At 43.7% G+C, this 17867-nt stretch overlaps 1 long non-coding RNA gene across 1 annotated transcript; it reads right to left on the reverse strand.

Moving 5' to 3' along the window:
• Positions 1-1726: 1726 nt before the first annotated feature.
• LOC132668439 (uncharacterized) lies at positions 1727-13472 on the reverse strand. The gene is made up of 3 exons (XR_009605577.3): positions 13188-13472; positions 7432-7472; positions 1727-2413 (listed from the first exon to the last, which is right to left on the reverse strand). It is a non-coding gene; the product is annotated as an uncharacterized LOC132668439 (long non-coding RNA).
• Positions 13473-17867: the final 4395 nt, after the last annotated feature.

Here is a 17867-nt window from a genome sequence, read left to right on the forward strand (position 1 = left end):
GGACTTTAAACCAAGCAGAGACATGGTCACATCAGCATTTGAGAACCAGCAGCCTCATGTGGGTGCAAGGGATGAACTAAATATTCCTTTTGCAACTATGTCTATTGGACCTAAGCATATATTAAATAGCTTTCTAATTTGCGTTAATTTAAATTAACAGGGAAATTACTTGCATATCAGTCCGAGTCCTGTCAGGAGTCAGAAATCACATCAGCTTTTTGAAGAGGGAGAATTAATACATAGAACTCTTAACTAGGTGTTGAAAAGACAAAGGATACATGAAGGTATCATGGTACCATGACTGAAGGAAGTAGCTGCCAGCCCAAGGACTAGAGGAGCAGGGGGAGAGGTCAGCATTATTAAAATGTAAAAGATTTTAGGGATGGTGGCCATGTACTATGAGGCTAGTTCTGTTTTGGAAAAACTGCAAACTAGAATCACCTACTTCTACCGGAATGAAGGGCCAGGGCCGCCACGAGGGCCAAAGCCGCGACACTGAGGAGACACCTATAAATCAGAAGTGAACAGAAAGCACAGGAGAGAGCAGGCCCCGTTTTTCCTCTGCAGACCTGCTGGTTCCGTCCAGCTCTCTTTCCTGGCAGAGCCTAACAGGGAGCAGCCAGCCACAGAGTCCCAGCCCCAAACTGCCAGACAGAGCATAGAGGGGCGAGTTTGGGTCTATTATGGCTTAGTAACTAGCCCAACTACAGTTCCCACAGGACTGTGGGTGCCAATGGATGGGAAGAAACAGGGCAGACATCCTAGAAGCTAAAAATTTCCTGAAACATTAGCAGGTAATCATTCACCTTTTAGGCTTATTTTCATAATGACCCATGAGTGCTATTAGCTCTTTTTGTGACCTCTAATTCTCATCTGCTTTGATGTCTTTTCCTCTGACACCTCCTACCCCAAGTCTGCTGTCCTGCAGACCCTGGAACTGTAGGGAAAAGACATGAGTGGGCCCAGGTGCCACAAAGGTAGGCAGTGCTATTCTGGTGCTGCCACCTCATGCTGATCTTATCAGTCACCTTGGATTATCTGAAGTGTATGTCATTGATGGAAAAATCTTGCTTCCAGGGGCACCCAGGTGGCTCAGTTGGTTGGACGTCCGACTTGATTTTGGCTCAGGTCATGACCTTGGGGTTCAGGGGACTGAGCCCCTCATCAGGCTCTGTGCTGACAGCATGGAGACTGCTTGGAATTCTCTCACTCCTTCACTCTGCCCCTCCCCCACTTGCTCATGCCCACTCACACACACTCTCTCAAACACAATTTTTTAAAAAAGAAAAATCATGCTTCCTTCAGTCACTCTACTTTATTAGTGTCCCTGCCAGTATTTTGCTTAGGGCCTTGCTCTTTGTGGGCATTTGTACTTGTTTGTAGAATTGAATTAAGGCGTATCAACCATGTAGATTAAGCATTTGATTACGTATTGCTGGTGTTTGTCTCCAGTTAATTTCTGTGTGTAAGTCTTGCCTCACCCACTAGATGACAGTCTTCTTGAGGGCAAATCCACGTGGCAGGAGAACATGGATTTGAAGTCAGTAGAATTAGGTTCAAATCCCAGCTCTAAAACATACTAAATAATTGAAGTAAGTTACTTAATCTAAGACTTAATTGCCTCATCTGTAAAATAGGGGATAGTAGGGTTGTGATGGTAAAATGAAATGATATCCTAACACACAGCCTGGTACTTAATAGGTGTTTAATAATTTACTTCCCTTCTCCCTTTATTTTATATCTCCTCCACCATTTCTCATTACGCCAGGAATGCAGTAACTTGGGTGACTTAACAAAATAGGGAAGTTGTGGAATCCTTTTAGGAGAGAGTCTGAAATGTCTTTATGTAGTTTTCCTCTTCCCCAGGCATCCAGAACATTGGGTACACCAATAACAATTTTAAAAACTATATAATGGCTGGAAGTTATTTCTAAAGAGGAAGGTCATCTTCAGTGTGTAGACATGAGCAGCCGGATTGTGTCAGAACAATAGCTATTCATTGTGTCGGTTTCAAAGCTGGCACCGGCAAGCTAGTATTCCAGTGTTGTTCCCACACAAACAGATCTCGAGCAAAATTTCCATGACCCGACGGATTAGTGTAAACAACTCATTGCAAGAGCTTTTTACATCTATCCCCATGTCATTCATTTAAACATTCAAGGCTTTGCAGAGAGTCTTGTAAGTACTGCTTCAGATTTTTTTTTTTTTTTAATTTTAACAAACGTTCATCAACGCTTACCCTTACGATTATGTTTTGTTGTTGAGTACACAGGGTAAAGCTTGGTTCCTTCCACTGGGGCTGTAGGTGGGAGATTCAGCCATTGGATATCACAGGTTAAGGGAAAAGTCCTTTAAAGGCACCAAAGTGTTAATGGGCTGGCCAAGGCATGCAGGTTGCTAGAGGTCTTGACCCCTGGACCAAAGAATAATGACAGGCTTTTTATTTTTAAGTGGTAGTTAGCATTTGATAGCACTTCATATTTGCAGTGACCTTTACAGCCATTGTTATTAGTTATTCCTCCCAGTGGCTCTTTGAACTAAATGACAAAACTATTTTTACTCAAATCCACCAACTCCCTCCCCTTCCGTTCCAATCACAAGACCTGGTGGGGTTCTCTGTACATCACGCTGACATTTCCTCACGAGCAACGATCTCACTGATAAAGAATATGTTCAAGTCAAAACAATATGAAATGCAGTGCATTTTAATATATTCAGTGCAAGTTAGATCATGTCACTCCTCTGCTTTAAACCCAACGACAGTTCCTCATCTTACTTGGAGGACCTGCCACTCTTCCCTCACTGTTTGGACCTTACTTCCTACTCCTCACCCTCTCCCTAACTCTGCCCCAGTTTCATGGGCCTCCTTGCATCTCCTCCAACCACACAGGCTCTTGTCCCAGGCCTTAGCTTTGGGTGTATCCTCTGTCTCCAATGTTTTTCCTTCAGATATTTACATGACTGACTGTCTCTTCCTTCTGGCCTTTGCATACACATGACCTTCTCAAAGAGGTCTCCCCTGCCAGCCTAATTTAAAACTGCAACTGTGATCAAGTATGTAAAGCTTTCTAATATGCTATATAATCTACTCAGCTATTGGGTTTAGTGTTTATTTTCTCTCCCCCCACAAGACTATAAAATCCACAAAGATAGGGATCTTTGTCTGGTTAGCTCAGTGCGATACACCAAGCACCTGGAACAATGCACAGAGAAGGCGTGTAATAAATATTTGTTGAGTGGACAAATACTGCTCCTCTGAAGGTCATTGTCATGAAATTTGAACTACAGACTTAGAATGTGTCTCTATATGTGGTTTATCTTTATATTCCTTAGCCATGGGTCCTATGCTTATTTTCCACTTGTATCAAACAACTCCTTTTGATAGCAATTCTATAGAGATAAATGAGGTGCACAGGTTCTTAAGGTTGCAAAGGAAGCATAATATCTCAGTGTTGCAGCATAAGAAAGACTTTATGGGTATTGTACTGCAAACACTCATCTGTTGGAATCCTAACAACGTCATTGCCATGTTGCGTTCATCTCCCTTTCCATCTTTACCGGGGCGTAGATTGCTGAATTGGTTAAAAGGATAGGATCAGGTGCCCCTATCAGCTAATTCATGTTCCACCAATGTCTACAGTGTGACTTTCAAAAGGTGTTTTAGTTTCTCCCAGCCTCAGTTTCCTCATCTGTAAAATAGTGATAAAAATCATCTCTATCTCATACTGTTTTATGAAGATTAATGAGCTAAGGCATGTAAAAAGTTTGATACAGGCATCAAATAAATACTTGCTCTTATTATTAATTCTGATTTTAAACGAGTCCTTAATGTTGAGTTTAATCAAGTCTTATTTATTACTTGTATATGACTGATGTAAGCTACCTCACAAGTTTCTGGGTGCCAGGATACAAATAATAGGTGTATCTTTTCCCCCCTATCAGTTGCCAGAACACCTTGCTGTTCACATGAGTAGAGATTCCAAAATTTCTCTCTTAAGGCCCCAACCACCTCCCACCTCTTCTAAACGTCCAAGAACACCAAGAACACCCTGGTCTTAATTCATTCCAAAGGGTCAGTCTTGAGTCTGAGTGGTTGGCCAGTGTTGCTGAAAACTGGCTCAACACAGTCCACCACCACTTCCCCACTGCTGCCGGGATTCTCTTGCTGCCCTAGAGCCTCTACATGTATGTGTGCTTGGGCTCCAAGATCACAGCTCTTTTAGTTCATAGTGCTCAGTCATTGTTCTCAAATCACACCTACACCCTGAAGGGTTTCCAGCCTCAGCCATGGCCTGTGCTGGAACCAGCCCTCTCCAACTCCTGCAGGGGTTACCCTGTATCCTTTCTGTAACCAAGACCCTCAGTCCAGATTGCCCATTTTTTCATGGTGAGTTACCCCTTTGGGGTTTTTGAGGTCCCTTTCTCCCAGAAAGCTTCTTATGGGGTCTATCCTAACCCATCAGGGAGACTTAAAAAATTTTTTTTTTTAATTTTAGAGAGAGAGAGAGAGAGCAGAAGTGGGGAAGAGGGGCAGAGGGAGGGAGAGAGAGAATCTTAAGCAGGCTCTGTGTTCAGTGGGAGCCTGAGGATGTGGGATCGTGACCCTGGGATCACGACCTGGGCTGAAATCAAGAGTCTGATGCTCGGGGCACCTAGGTGGCGCAGTCGGTTAAGCGTCCGACTTCAGCCAGGTCACGATCTCGCGGTCCGTGAGTTCGAGCCCCGCATCAGGCTCTGGGCTGATGGCTCGGAGCCTGTTTCCGATTCTGTGTCTCCCTCTCTCTCTGCCCCTCCCCCGTTCATGCTCTGTCAACGTTGAAAAAAAAAATTCTAAAAAAAGAGTGAGATGCTCAAGAGACTGAGCCACTCAGGCATGTCCATCAGGGGGACTCTTGAACTCCACGTACTTTCCCACATCTCGTCTCATTAGAGACGTGCTCTCCATAATAAGGGGTATTAGACATGCAGGCTTTGTCAAGCCACAGGAAGCTTTACTGGTTCTCTCTCTAGATTGCATCTTACAGCATCATAAGTAAGAGTGACCACTTAATGACTTTTCCCTGAAGGAGGGAGATAGGTATTTGCTTAGGCAGAAAAGTAACTTGGCATTACCTAGCTGACTAATTTCAGGTCGCATTCTACCCAACTCCCTATTATACTTACATTCCCTGAGTCTGGTTCTACTTCTTGAAGTCAGTATAAGCCTCTCTTCTTCCCTGTGACAGACCTTCACTTGCTAGAAAGTAATTACCCAGGCCCCTCAGATTCTTTTCTTCTCTACTGGTTCCCCAACTTGCAGAGTGATCTTAGGTGCTGATTGAGCGTACCAACAGCCAGGCACTGTGCTAAGTGTTTGAATGCATTAACTAATTTAATCTTCAAACGACCACATGAAGTAGGTATCATAGCCCCCTTTTTGTAAATGAAGAAACTGAGAGTAGGAAGTCTTAGTAGCATGCCCAAGTTCGTGTATAGCTGCTAGGATTTGAACTCGCGCTCTCTGGTTCCATAGCCCAGTGATGTAATGCTGTTTCCTTAATTCAGTTTCACGAGTTCAATCCTTTCATGAATTCAATTCAGCTCTCAAAAACAGAGATAATACTTATCTCAGAATATCATGATCATGGTAAGGATTAGATGTGATAAATTATGGTAAAGTGGTTAATGCACTAGCTCCACTAGTGCTCAAAAAAACACGCATTTGCCACCTTTTTTCTTCCATTCAAATGAGCATCTCATAATTTAACTCCTTCACATTTTAAAAGTGCCTGACACAGAGTGGGTGCTCAGGGGGTGGTAGCTACTCCTACTATCACAGTGTGTGGTTTGAAATCCCCTCCCTATCCTGATTGTTCTCCTCTAGCTCATTTATCATTTAGATCTTAGATTGTGGTACCCAGGCTCAAATAGATAACAGAGGGGAAGGGGACAGTCATCTTCCACAGGGAAGGAGGTCCCTATTAATATTATATCCTATTGCCTGCAGTCATTACTTATTTAGTTAATCATTTATACTGTCAGTAGGTATTGAAATTGCTGCCAGTCAAGTCCTCAACATCTCTTAACCTTATACTGATCATCACCTCACTTGGCTTGTCCTTGGATGATTGTCTTTTTCTTTTCCAAAAATGTCATTCTTCCCCCCCCCCCCCCCCGATTTCTTAAGTACTATGTTTGTTGTGGAAGCTTTGAAAAGTGCAGGAAATCATAAAGAAGGAAATTAAAGTCACTGTGAATAGCACAATCTAGAGATAATCACTATTAATATCTGCATATGTATCCTTCCAGTATACATGTAGGGTGTATTTCTTTTTTATAAAATTAGGATCACACTATTCAACATATATTTTGAGTCTTCCACCATTTACCATTTTCTCCCAGCTTAAGACAACATCATCTGTTTCTTAAAATACCAGAAAACTATTAAACTACTATCCCCCCACATTGATTTCCCTACTTCCATTCTTACCCCCTCTTCAGCATATTCTCCAAAAAGTAGCCAGTGTGATCCTTGAAAATCCTAACGACCTGCTCCCGACCTTCCAGTGGCTTCCCATATCACGTAAGGAGAACCCCCAGTAGTTCCCTTGGCTGGCAGGTGTGTGTGTGCAGGCCTCTCTGACCTCAGTGTCTTCCCTTCTGCAGCATGCCCTCTGGGCTTGCTTCCAGCCCCAACCTTTTCCTGCTTTAGGGTCTTTGCTCTTTGCAGCACTACATGGCTCGGCTCCTCATTTCAGTCCCTGATCTAATACCATCCTTCAGAAACCAGCTTCCTAGAGTACCTCTACTTCCCCCACCTCCTCTCCCTTACCCTGACTCACTTTCTTCCTTGCCTTAATCATTCTTCTGTAATTTATCACAAATATTTTCTCTTTACAGCTTTCATCTTGGGGGGCTCCACCATTTTAGCCTGCAACAGGTGTTTGGGATCCTGATAATTCTCATAATCAGGCACTCGTCTAAGTCCTTTTATACATACTAATTTAACCTATGTCATCTAGTGAGGTAGGTACAATTATTACTCCCATTTTCTAGATGGGGAACCTGAGTCAGAGCATATGAGTACCTTCCTTAGCATCACACAACCAGTAGAGAGTGGAGCTGGGATCCCGACACAGGCTCTCTGCTTCCACAGCTGTGCTCTTAACCCCTCCTCCACCCACCGGCTGCCTCCTGGTCTTTCTCCCAGCAGATGTCAGTAAACTTCCTTGTCCTGAAAGTCAAGATCCCAGACTGAACAGAAAGGCACTGAAGACAGAGTCAAATGTCATTAAAATCCTTCTCTAGATTTATGCTAGCCTCTTTTCCAGCCCTATTTGGAGACTATAGTTGAGCCATTCTGAGTTCTCCTGATTATTCTGTTATGTAGCCTTTCTCCCCTACCTGCTTCAGGAAGAGATTGGTACAGCTTCATGTGTTACCATTTCCTACCTCTGTAACACCCGTGGCACAAAGCTCCCATCTGAGGAATCCTGTGAGAGAGATGAGGATGGTGTGACCAGTATTAATATTCCTGGATCAGTAGTACAAGGTTATCCAATCTCTGTTAAAATTTTGTTAAACATATCTGTTACTATAATGGAGACCTTTGTTTCTCTATAAGTTTCTGGAAGTTCTACCATGCCTCAGAAATTCTCATATGTTATCTCATTGCTACTTTTTTTCACGAATTGATAAAATCCATGTTCTTTTTTATTTATTTATTTTTTTAACATTTATTTATTTTTGAGAGACAGAGAGAGAGCATGAGCAGGGGTGGGGCAGAGAGAGAGGGAAACACAGAATCTCAAGCAGGCTCCAGGCTCCGAGCTGTCAGCACCGAGCTGCACGTGGGGCTCAAATTCACGAATCACGAGATCATGACCTAGGCTGAAGTCAGTAGCTTAACCGACCGAGCCACCCAAGCGCCCCGAAATCCATGTTCTTTTAGGGTTTTATGGCTGTTTATTTTGCTGTCCGAGTTGCAGTCAGTTTTGGGTGCATGTTCGGATGGTGCTGAGGTGCAATTGAGCAGAGTTTGGAGACTTCAAGACAGCAGCCAGGTGCTCTCCTCCTATCTCCTTACTATCTCAGACTTTAATTTCCTCCTGGCCATGTTTTTGCTCTCCTTCCTGGCTTGCAGATCATTCTTGTTGATAGAGAGGATGGGGACAAACTAGGAAGTGAGTAATTCTGTTTTCACCGTATCATCTCCAAGTTAACTGTGTCGTCTGCCCCAAGTAATAGGCCAACACTTCTCCTGTCCTTTTCTTGTTCTGTGCCCACCCCAGTGGCTCTTATTGTTGTTCTATGTATGCTTTAGTCCCAGGCCCCAGCCTCCCACCTCCCTGACTTGATTCTTTCATTTCATGCCATTCCTTTATACCTGCTCTTGGCTTCAAATTCCTCCCTCCTTTGTAAGTGTCCGTATAAAATATAAGCTGATTGGAACACACAGTAATTTTTTGGATAATTCCCTCTCTTCTTCCTCCCTGGAATTATGTATGAGTAGATGGTCAGGATTATATTATGTGGAACCTCCAATATTTCTAGAATCAATTTCTATCTGATTAGAGTCTCTGACCATGGGGTCAAAGAGCATCTAGCCTAGTGCCTTACACATAGGACGTCTGCAATATGGTTCCAACAACACCAACAATGATAGCCGGTCTTTATGTGATTCAGACACTGTGTTAAGGGCTTTCTGTGCCTTACCTCATTTAATTCTTAAGGGAGGTTGTGTTACTTATGACTCTACTGAGGAACCTGAGATACGGGGAAGTGTATCTGTGTAGTTGTAAGGGCAGAGTCAGGAGCCTGACTCAGGTCTGCCCATATTCCTGAGCATATGCACTTTAACGTCCACAGTATGCTGCCCATACTCACAGTATGCTGAGTTTAAGTCCATTGACTCACCCCTTCTTCTCTCTGGACCTGTGGAGTTTTCTGCTTGCTTACAGTTTCAGGAACACAAGATGCTCATATTCCCTTCTTTGGCTCTTACAAATCATATGATGACATGATTCCTTTTGTCTTCTGAGTGCCAGTCACCTCCACTCTGTCATCCATGTAGTTCTCCCTTATTGGCTAAAAATAGGTCCCTATCCTTCTGTCATGTGAGATTGTCATCAGAGCAAGGCTTGAGTGAATTAAATGCTCTGCATCTGGCAGAGTAGGGCTCTGAACAGACCTCTGGATGGTTCTTCCAACATCCCTTGGCCTGCAGAGAGTGGGGCCTGGTAGTGGAGTGACAGGTGTGCCTAGCTGGGTGGGCCCCAGGGTAAGCAGCCCTCTGTCCTGCTGCTTCCCCACTGAGCTTTTCATGCTCTGGGATTATGTTGTTTTGAAGGTTTTTCTTCAATTATGATTTATATGCCACCTACTCTCAGAAAGAATGTAAAGTGGTTTACAATAAAGCATGTCTACAACAGGACAGTTAAAACACATTTTAAAAAGAGAGGCAGACAGAGAGAGGTCAGAAATCACTTGGTTTGAATTCCTGACAAGACGTTTTATAGCACATGAACGTATTTGATTAATTCCCAGTACAAACGTGTAAGTATGTGGGAATGGGTAAAGAACTCTGCTGATGGGGAGAACCTAGAACAGCAGGGCCCGTTTTATACATGTAATCAAAATCAAATGGCATCATGCCTAGTGACGTGTCTCATCTCAGGAAGCCTCTGGGGAAGGCAGCCGAGGGATAATGCTAATGGGTTAATCCTAAATTGAGAGCAGCCAGTCTGTCCGAGGGTCCTAGCCAGGATAATTCATCACTGTCATTGACAAAGGACCACAATAAATTTGTCTTTAAATTTTAATACCTCATCACATTTATACAGATAGAACTCACACTGTCCATTTATCTCTGTGTTATTATTTTTAAATACAGAATAGGTATAATCATAATGGAACCCTTTAAAATTAACACATTTGCTTCAAGGGAAGTTTATATTATTGCTTATCTGCTGAACAAGATGTCTAATAGGGAATAGATGAGTAAGGAATAAATGAATGAGTGCCCACATGGTCCCCTAACACCCGTGAATCAGTATCGTCCTAGCTGTGCTACAAACAGTTCATTCATTAAGGCTGGGTGTGTCCTCTGGCTGCACTTCCTGTTGTGACAAAGGCTGGCACTGAGTCAGACTGGCAGCCAGCACCGTGACTCAGGACATCGGGGGGCAGGGCAGGCAGTACAATGACCTTGCTGACTCTATCCAGACGCACACCTACAACCACCTTGATAGGTTTGCATATGACCAAGTTCATCCTATAGCCAGATGGGAAGATAGAGAAGGAGCATTGGCAGGTGGGGTGGAGAGAGGGCTTGTGAGTTTCTATGCCACCAGAGACATAATAGACACTCAAAGTGGCAAAATGAATCAGAGGAGAGATTCACTGAGATCCCTGGTAGAGTATTTTTTGCCTTCCCTACAATTCTGTAGGCATGTTTCCGTAGTTCATTGAATGGAATCAGAGTGTTAAGGCAATCTAGGAACTGAGGTCAAGCCAGGCACTGTTAAAAACAAACAACAACAGGCATGAACTATGAAATATCACTGAACAGATCCAACTAAAACTATTTTCTTAGTTATTTCTGCTTCCCTCATATAATTTCTAAAATCGTAGGTATTTATGGGAGCAGTAGTAGTTATTTGTTATAGGCAAACACTGATATTCTCTTGGGTTGAGGAAGTCATTACAAGTAAAAATGGCATTGGTAAGTCAGCGTATAACTATTTTTCATCAGCCTCATAAATTTTTGGAGAATATTAATTTTTAAAGACATCTTATAAAGCTGGATTAAAATTTATATTGTAAGAAGCTTTGAGATGACATTATAGCAAAACCCAATCTTCACAAGTGCTTATGTGAATTTGCTCAATTCACCAAGTGTTTATTGACCACTTGGTTCTTTATCCATCCAGTCCATCTATTCATCGACCTACCCTTCCACCATTTACTCGTCCAACACTACTCATCAGCTCCAATGAGCTGAATTTTGTGACATCCCCCACCCACTGCGAATTTATGAATATTTTGAAATCCTAAAGTGCAGTGCCTCAGAATGTGACTGGTTTTGGAGATAGCGTCCTGAAAGAGTTAAAATGAAGTCAGTAGGTGGGCACTAATATACTATGACCACTGTCTTCAAAGAAGAGGAGATTTGGACAGAGACATACAGAGGAAAGACACATGAACACATAGGAAGAAGACCATCATCTACAAGCCAAGAAGACAGGCCTCAGAACAAACCAATCCTGCTGACACCTTAATCTTAGATATTTAGCCTCCAAAATTGTGAGGAAATAAATTTCTGTTCTTTCAGTGCCCCCCCCCACCCCGAGTCTTTGGCACTTGGTTATGGTAGCCCTAGCACACTAATGCAAGTATCTATAATATACCAGGGCACTGTGTTAGATGTGGAGAGATCATCTCTACCTTCAAAGAACTCCCAGCCTGCCAGGTACAGAACATTGCTAAGTGTTGGGAAAATTGCAAGGCTACAATGATAAGTCAGCTACTTAGTTTTTGAGATGTTAGCATTCTATAAAACCAAAGCTCTTGTCCTCCATTGGTCTGATTGGCACATGCCCTCATTTTATTTTGAATTCTGACAACAATTTTTTCCAGGATGAGGAATCAGTTGGTGAAATATATGTCAGCCACAGAGAGCTAAAACCTGCAGAGGTATGGGAGGTCGTGTTTTGTTTTTTAATCCATGTGGCATTATTTAGGTTTAAAGTAGGCTTCAAAGCATTTTTGCTGTTTTAAACTCATCAGAAAACTCATTTTCACAGTAAAATCCTGTCTTCATGGCAGATTCATTTATTCCCAGCTCACCCAGCTTTTGCTGATCTCCAGAATAAGCAGAAGGCACAGCAGTGACCCTGGCTCACTTGGATTCTGTCTGTGCAATTGCTGTTTATAGGGAGTCACTAACTTAAGGAACAAATCATGACTAGAACCAAGGCGGAGGACATAGACCAGGGCCCTGTGGCTTTTGGAGTAGTGTAGTCCAACATTTTAACAAACAGCAGGAACCAACTGTAAAAACATGGAATTTTTAAAGCTTTAAGGGATTTTGGGGCACCTGGGAGCTCAGTTGGTTGCATGTCCGACTTCGGCTCAGGTCATGATCTCACAGTTCATGAGTTTGAGCCCTGTGTCGGGCTCTGTGCTGACAGCTCAGCGCCTGGAGCCTGCTTCAGATTCTGTGTCTCCCTCTGTCTCTGCCCCTCCCCTGTTCACTCTCTGTCTCTGTCTCTCTCAAAAATAAATAAACATTAAAAAAAAAAAAAAAGCTCCAAGGGATTTTGGGTATTGTCTAGTCTGAAAACAGTCCCTCATATTTTATTGATTTGGAGCTGGGGACACAGGTTAAGTGTTTAGTGACTCACTTAAGGAAACAACAACAACAACAACCACCAAAAAACTAGTAGCAGAAATGGGATGAAGACCCTCATCTCTTGCTGCAAGTCCAGCTGTCTTTTCTGACCCTGTAGGTTCAGGTTTGGGAAATTATCCTCCAGAGATAATCCCCTCGCGTACACTATGTCAGTAATTCAGGTGCATCGTTGCTGAGTAGAAAGGGCTGTCTATCCGTGGCTTTGGTCTGAAGTGACTAGAATTCCTATCAGTGTGGGAAACCGAATAAAGCAAGGACAGCCCTCTTTTCCACTCAGAAATAGAGCTGCTTATTAACATCACAAATGGGAAAAAGAAGCAAATCAGGTACAACAAAGCGGCAGACAGCGTGCCATCACTTCGAGGCAACCGAGGTGGCAGGTATGGCCTCCCGCATTTTGCATATGAGAACACTGAGGGTTCAAAGATTATATCTCTCATCCAAGATCTCACAGTACCAATGGGTAGATCCAGGATTTGTTTTATTCCAGTCTGTGATTCTCCCGTGTTTTTATGCTGCCCTCCTCAGCATAATTAATAAGTGTTATAGGATAAGGCCAAATTAACTTTATGTTAAGATATAAAGATACACAAACACAGAGTTATGTCTTACTGGTTCACCTTTAACCTTTTCTCAATCGGTCACTGTTAATACAATACTGGTTCATCTCTAGGCTAAAATTGAACACCATTGAGGCTCATTTGGAACTTCTGTTGGCCAGGTAAATTCCTGGCCCAGAGTTATATAACTTTGGGACAGTTTTGCATTAACCGCCATTGCAAGAAGCTTCACTTACCCTTATAAAAGAGGAGAGTCATCATCTCCCTGGGTCCTCTTGTCTTACATAAGAGATCTGGCTGCTTTCTCTGCCGAGATGTGGATCCTCCTATGAAGACGACTTTTTTTTTTTTTAATTCCAGGAAGACCTCGGGTACCATGTCCTGTTCTCATGGCCAGAAATCTGGGTACTTCGATCTACTGTATATTGTTTTTTCTTTCATAGACAGATAAAAGAAAGGCCAGTGATCCACAGTGTGTTAGTTTGGCACAGTTAGATTCTGTTTGTGGAGTTCCCTTTTCTATGGAGCTAATATTTACTGAGCACTGATGTCCCAGACACCACATGGTGTCCCAGACATTATGCTGCCCCTCCTATTTTACGGAGGTATAAACGCTCACTGAGATCAAACATCTCAGCCAAGTTTATACTGCCATCAAGAAACAGTCCTGAGCTTTGAACCCAGGCTGGTCTATGCAAACTTCTGTGCACACTGCCTCCTGACCCTGTGTTTCTTTGTGCATTTCCCTAGTCAGAAGGTTTTTCTCCACCTGACCATTTATTTTCCATAATTTTTGCTCTTGGAACAGATGATTTCCAAGATCCTTTCGAGTATTGAAATTCCGAGATTGATTAAAGTTTGTAATTTATGCAGATTGATTAATTTGCACCAACGCCTGAGTTCGTTTATTACATTAATTATTTCACTGAAGACTGCAACAGTTTTTTAGTTTACTTTCAGGTCTCCTGATGTTAAAGGAATCATGCTGCTTTTCCCAGAATAATATTTAAAACCTGAATTTTAAAATTTAAGGTTTAAAAACATATCTGAAAGGATTTTACCATGCACACAATGTATCAGTTTTCCATATGGACCAAAACAGTCATCTGAAACCCCCATTCTCTTGGTTGTCTTTCCCCAGTTTCACAGATGCAGTGCTAATTGCTTGCAGCTTCGGGTCCTTTTTAACATGAGGTAACAATTTCAGCATCTTGGGGTTGAATGCTGCATTTGTCAGACATGCCAGGTCTGTACTTGGTGTTGGCTTGTCAGGAGACTGACTCCACATGGGGATCAGCTCACGTGACCTGGGGAGGCTTCCTGGAGAAGGTCCTGTGTGTGCCACTCTTAAACTTGTTGTGACTGTGTGGTTCCGCGGCCAGGGCGCCTCTTGGTCAACCTGGCAGCTTTGAGTGATGGCCTGTTGGGACTAGCACAGGCATTTGAGTCCTTCCAGGCCAGCTGTGGTTTTTGAAGAATGGTTCTGGAAGTGGCATTTATTCACAGACCTACCAGCTGGGCTGGTCTTAGTGACTGACTTGCCCTTTGCCGCTGAAGACAGACTCCACTTGGGACACGTCTAAAATTCGTTTTGACTGGATTGAGAAGACCAAGAAGGCCAAAAAGAAGGGAAGTGACAGGATTCTGCTATCGCATCTGTAATTAGGGAGCCATGGGTCTAACTTCGGGGAATGTCTGGACCTTGTCTTGTTTTGCACCTTGTCTGTAGTTCTGGTCGTTGGAGTCAGGCAAGACTGGCTTCCAACAAAGCTCTGCTATTAATGGCTGTGCAATTAGGGGATGGCATTTGACCTCCCTAGCCTCAGTTTCCTCATCTATAAATTGAGATGATGGTACCTCCCGCATGGGTGTGTTATGAGGACGAAAAGGTGTTGCTGAAATGCCTAGACACCTTGTGCTCTGACCGGCCACTGCACGGTCAGCGGCTACATGATGTCATTTTGACTCTCTTCTCCTCCTCCATATGGGATACACAGCTAGAAAAATAAGGCTCTTGCAAACGAGTGTTTTAGGAGCACTTATATAGGTGTGCACCATGTAATGCATGTGTGCTTTATGAGGTTTCAGTAAATTTAATGTTGAAATTATATTTTGAATATACTTAGGGAAATATAGAAAGGTACTCCAGAATAGGTCGCTTTATAGAGACAATAATAATTATTTGAATCATTTTGATTTAGGCTTTTTATATATCATATTTGTGTAAAATGAGACAACCCCCTCACCCCCATGGCTCCCTAGAGGAGAAATAGCAATGAGTAAACAATGTTTGCCTCCCAGAGATGCTCACACTCAGTCCTTCCTGTGTTTCTCCAAAGGGCAAGCTCATTTAGTGCGGTGGTCAGGGGCTTGCTACCCTTTTTTGTGATGAGGGATTGGCCCCAGTCCTCAGCTGGCTAAGACTTGAACTAGGATGTTAAAGTTGAAGAGTCAAGATGGGTCTGTGTGACAGAACAAGCAGCAGAAGGGACAGTCCACCAGGGAACTTCCCGAGGCCACCTTGGTGAGGGTGGTCCTCACCTTGCCCCAGAGATCCTATTCCTAGTAAATCCATGTGAAGCATTAGAACTGCACCTGACACACAGTAAGTGATGCGTGCTGACCATCATTATTACCACTACTATTATTACAGTACTGGTTGAAAGATGCTCTGGGATTTCTCTTGGGTTGTCTTTCCAAAAGGGTCTTCCATTTTACAAAATCAAGGGGTGGATTTTGGAGCTAGTATCTGCACAGCCGATGAAGGGGCAATTTGGCAGCCTTAGGATTGAATCTACAAATCACCTCAGACCTTCTATGTCCTCCTTAGTCTCCCTAAACAGCCAAGACTAGCTGAGCTCTGGCTGGGTCCTTCCAATTTACCTGGACTATTGCCGTCTGCAGAATCCTGCAGAAGCGATGAGCACCTCATTGTGTATTCACCCGATGGGCTGATGGAAATGGAATGCAGCCAGACTGCTAAGTCCACACTGTCCTGCATTTAGGCCTCAGAAATCTGACTCTGAGAATGTACATCTTGCATTGCAATCTAGATTTCCAGAGGAAAGTTTTGGACAGAATAACCCAGATCCAGGTCTGGGTAATTTAAAGACTGGGTGAAATGAGGCAGAAAGATCCCAGAATATACAAGTCTGAGCTTTGGCTGGGAAGATGTGGAAGAATCAAGGTGCCAGACAGCTGGCTTCCCTCCAAGTGTTTACCATACTGGGGCCGTGGGGTGTGGGCAGCCCATGTGCTTATTTTCCCTTCCCCCTTCCTCCTCCTACCTTTCTTCTCCCTCCTTCTCATATTGTACATAGGCTAAAGAAATTTAGGAACCTGTGGGACCAGAGGGAAGGTAATGAGACAAATGAACCCAAGGAATAAGACTTTGCCCTGGTTGAGGATACTGTGGGTTTACAGTGGATGATCCCTCAGACTGCAAAACATAAGGGCTGGCCTTGGACTTTGGATCCCAGTGTTTACCCTCCTCTGCCTGGGTGTGGACCTTCTTCCCCAGAAGGCTTGGTCTTTAGGAGAGAAGATGGCATGAGGCCTGGGGTTGTATCTAGGAAACAGGGAGATTGTGGCAGCCATGGATTCAGACCGAGCTAGTGACAACAGGGCTGCTGTTTTCTCTCTGCCCCATGCACCCGTCTCTGCCTACCTACCTCTCATTCTATGGTGCCCAGGCTGCCTGCACTATGTAGGCACCACAGACCTTGCCCTGGGCCTCCTAAGAGACCTCTGAGGCATGCAGCTGGGATCCCGTTCATGGGCCTTTCTCTGAGTTCGCTTCCCAGGGGAGAAAGCACACGCAGCTGGGGCCAACTGCAGCTCCTTACTGATGTGCCTGCTACTCAGGCAATAATTGTTGTTCAGTCTGGGATTGCTTTCTCTTCTTTCTAAAGCATCATGTCACATCAAGTCCTGAGCTCTGAGCCCAGTCTAGCCTCTTGAACAGGAGAATATGTGCTTTTATAAACCCATAATATTGCCGGTGCTGCCCAGAGGACATATTTCCCCAATTCCTCCCCTCCTCCTGCAACTATGTCCCAAACTAGAGGAATTACTTTAGTAAGATGAGGGTGGGTGTCTTGTGACTGTCACTGTTCCATTCCCTGCAGGGGAATACTAGAGGCCAGGAGGGTGGTAAACGGCAGACACAGCCCAGGTTGCGTGTCGGGTGGGCAGGGGTGGGGGGACACTGGCACTGTGTGCACATCTGCAGAGTCCTGACTTCCCTCTCGCGTACCCCGACACACCTATCCCGGGGCCACAGTAAAGGCGGGTCTTTCATCCATGGATCTCACGGTCACCAAAGGCCTCAAATTTTGATTTTTGAAAATTTTATCTCTAAAGATATGCTAATAGAACTGGAAGAAGGGAGTGATCATCAGCTTTAAACTTCTGCCAAATTTTGCTACCATGCCTGTGAATTTTAAAAATAAATCCTGCTATTATGTTGTGAATAGGATGATCACATTGCCTTGTGTATGTTTTAAATTTTACATGTGCTACATGTGCTACATGTGTAAGTTTCTAAAATGTATCACAATCTTCAGAACCCTATTTAGACATCTCTTTGTTTTAACGTACCTGGAGCCTCAGACCTCAGGCCTTGCTTGATGTCACCTCTTGGTAGACTGTGGGAAAAACTGTTCACTTTCCACATGTCATTTCAACTTCAGGGAATCTAAAGAACTAATCCCTGTTTCATTACAGTGGCTGACCGAGAAACTTAACAGAAGACCATAGGGGAAGGGAAGGAAGATAAGTTACAAACAGAGAGGAGGCAAACCATAAGAGACTCTTAAATACAGCGAACAAACTGAGGGTTGATGGGGAGGGGGTTGGGGGACAGGGAAAATGGGTGATGGGCATTGAGGAGGGCACTTCTTGGGATGAGCCCTGGG

The sequence above is a fragment of the Panthera onca genome, chromosome B3 (assembly GCF_046562875.1).
Source record: "Panthera onca isolate mPanOnc1 chromosome B3, mPanOnc1 haplotype 2, whole genome shotgun sequence".
Taxonomy (NCBI): Eukaryota; Metazoa; Chordata; class Mammalia; order Carnivora; family Felidae; genus Panthera; species Panthera onca.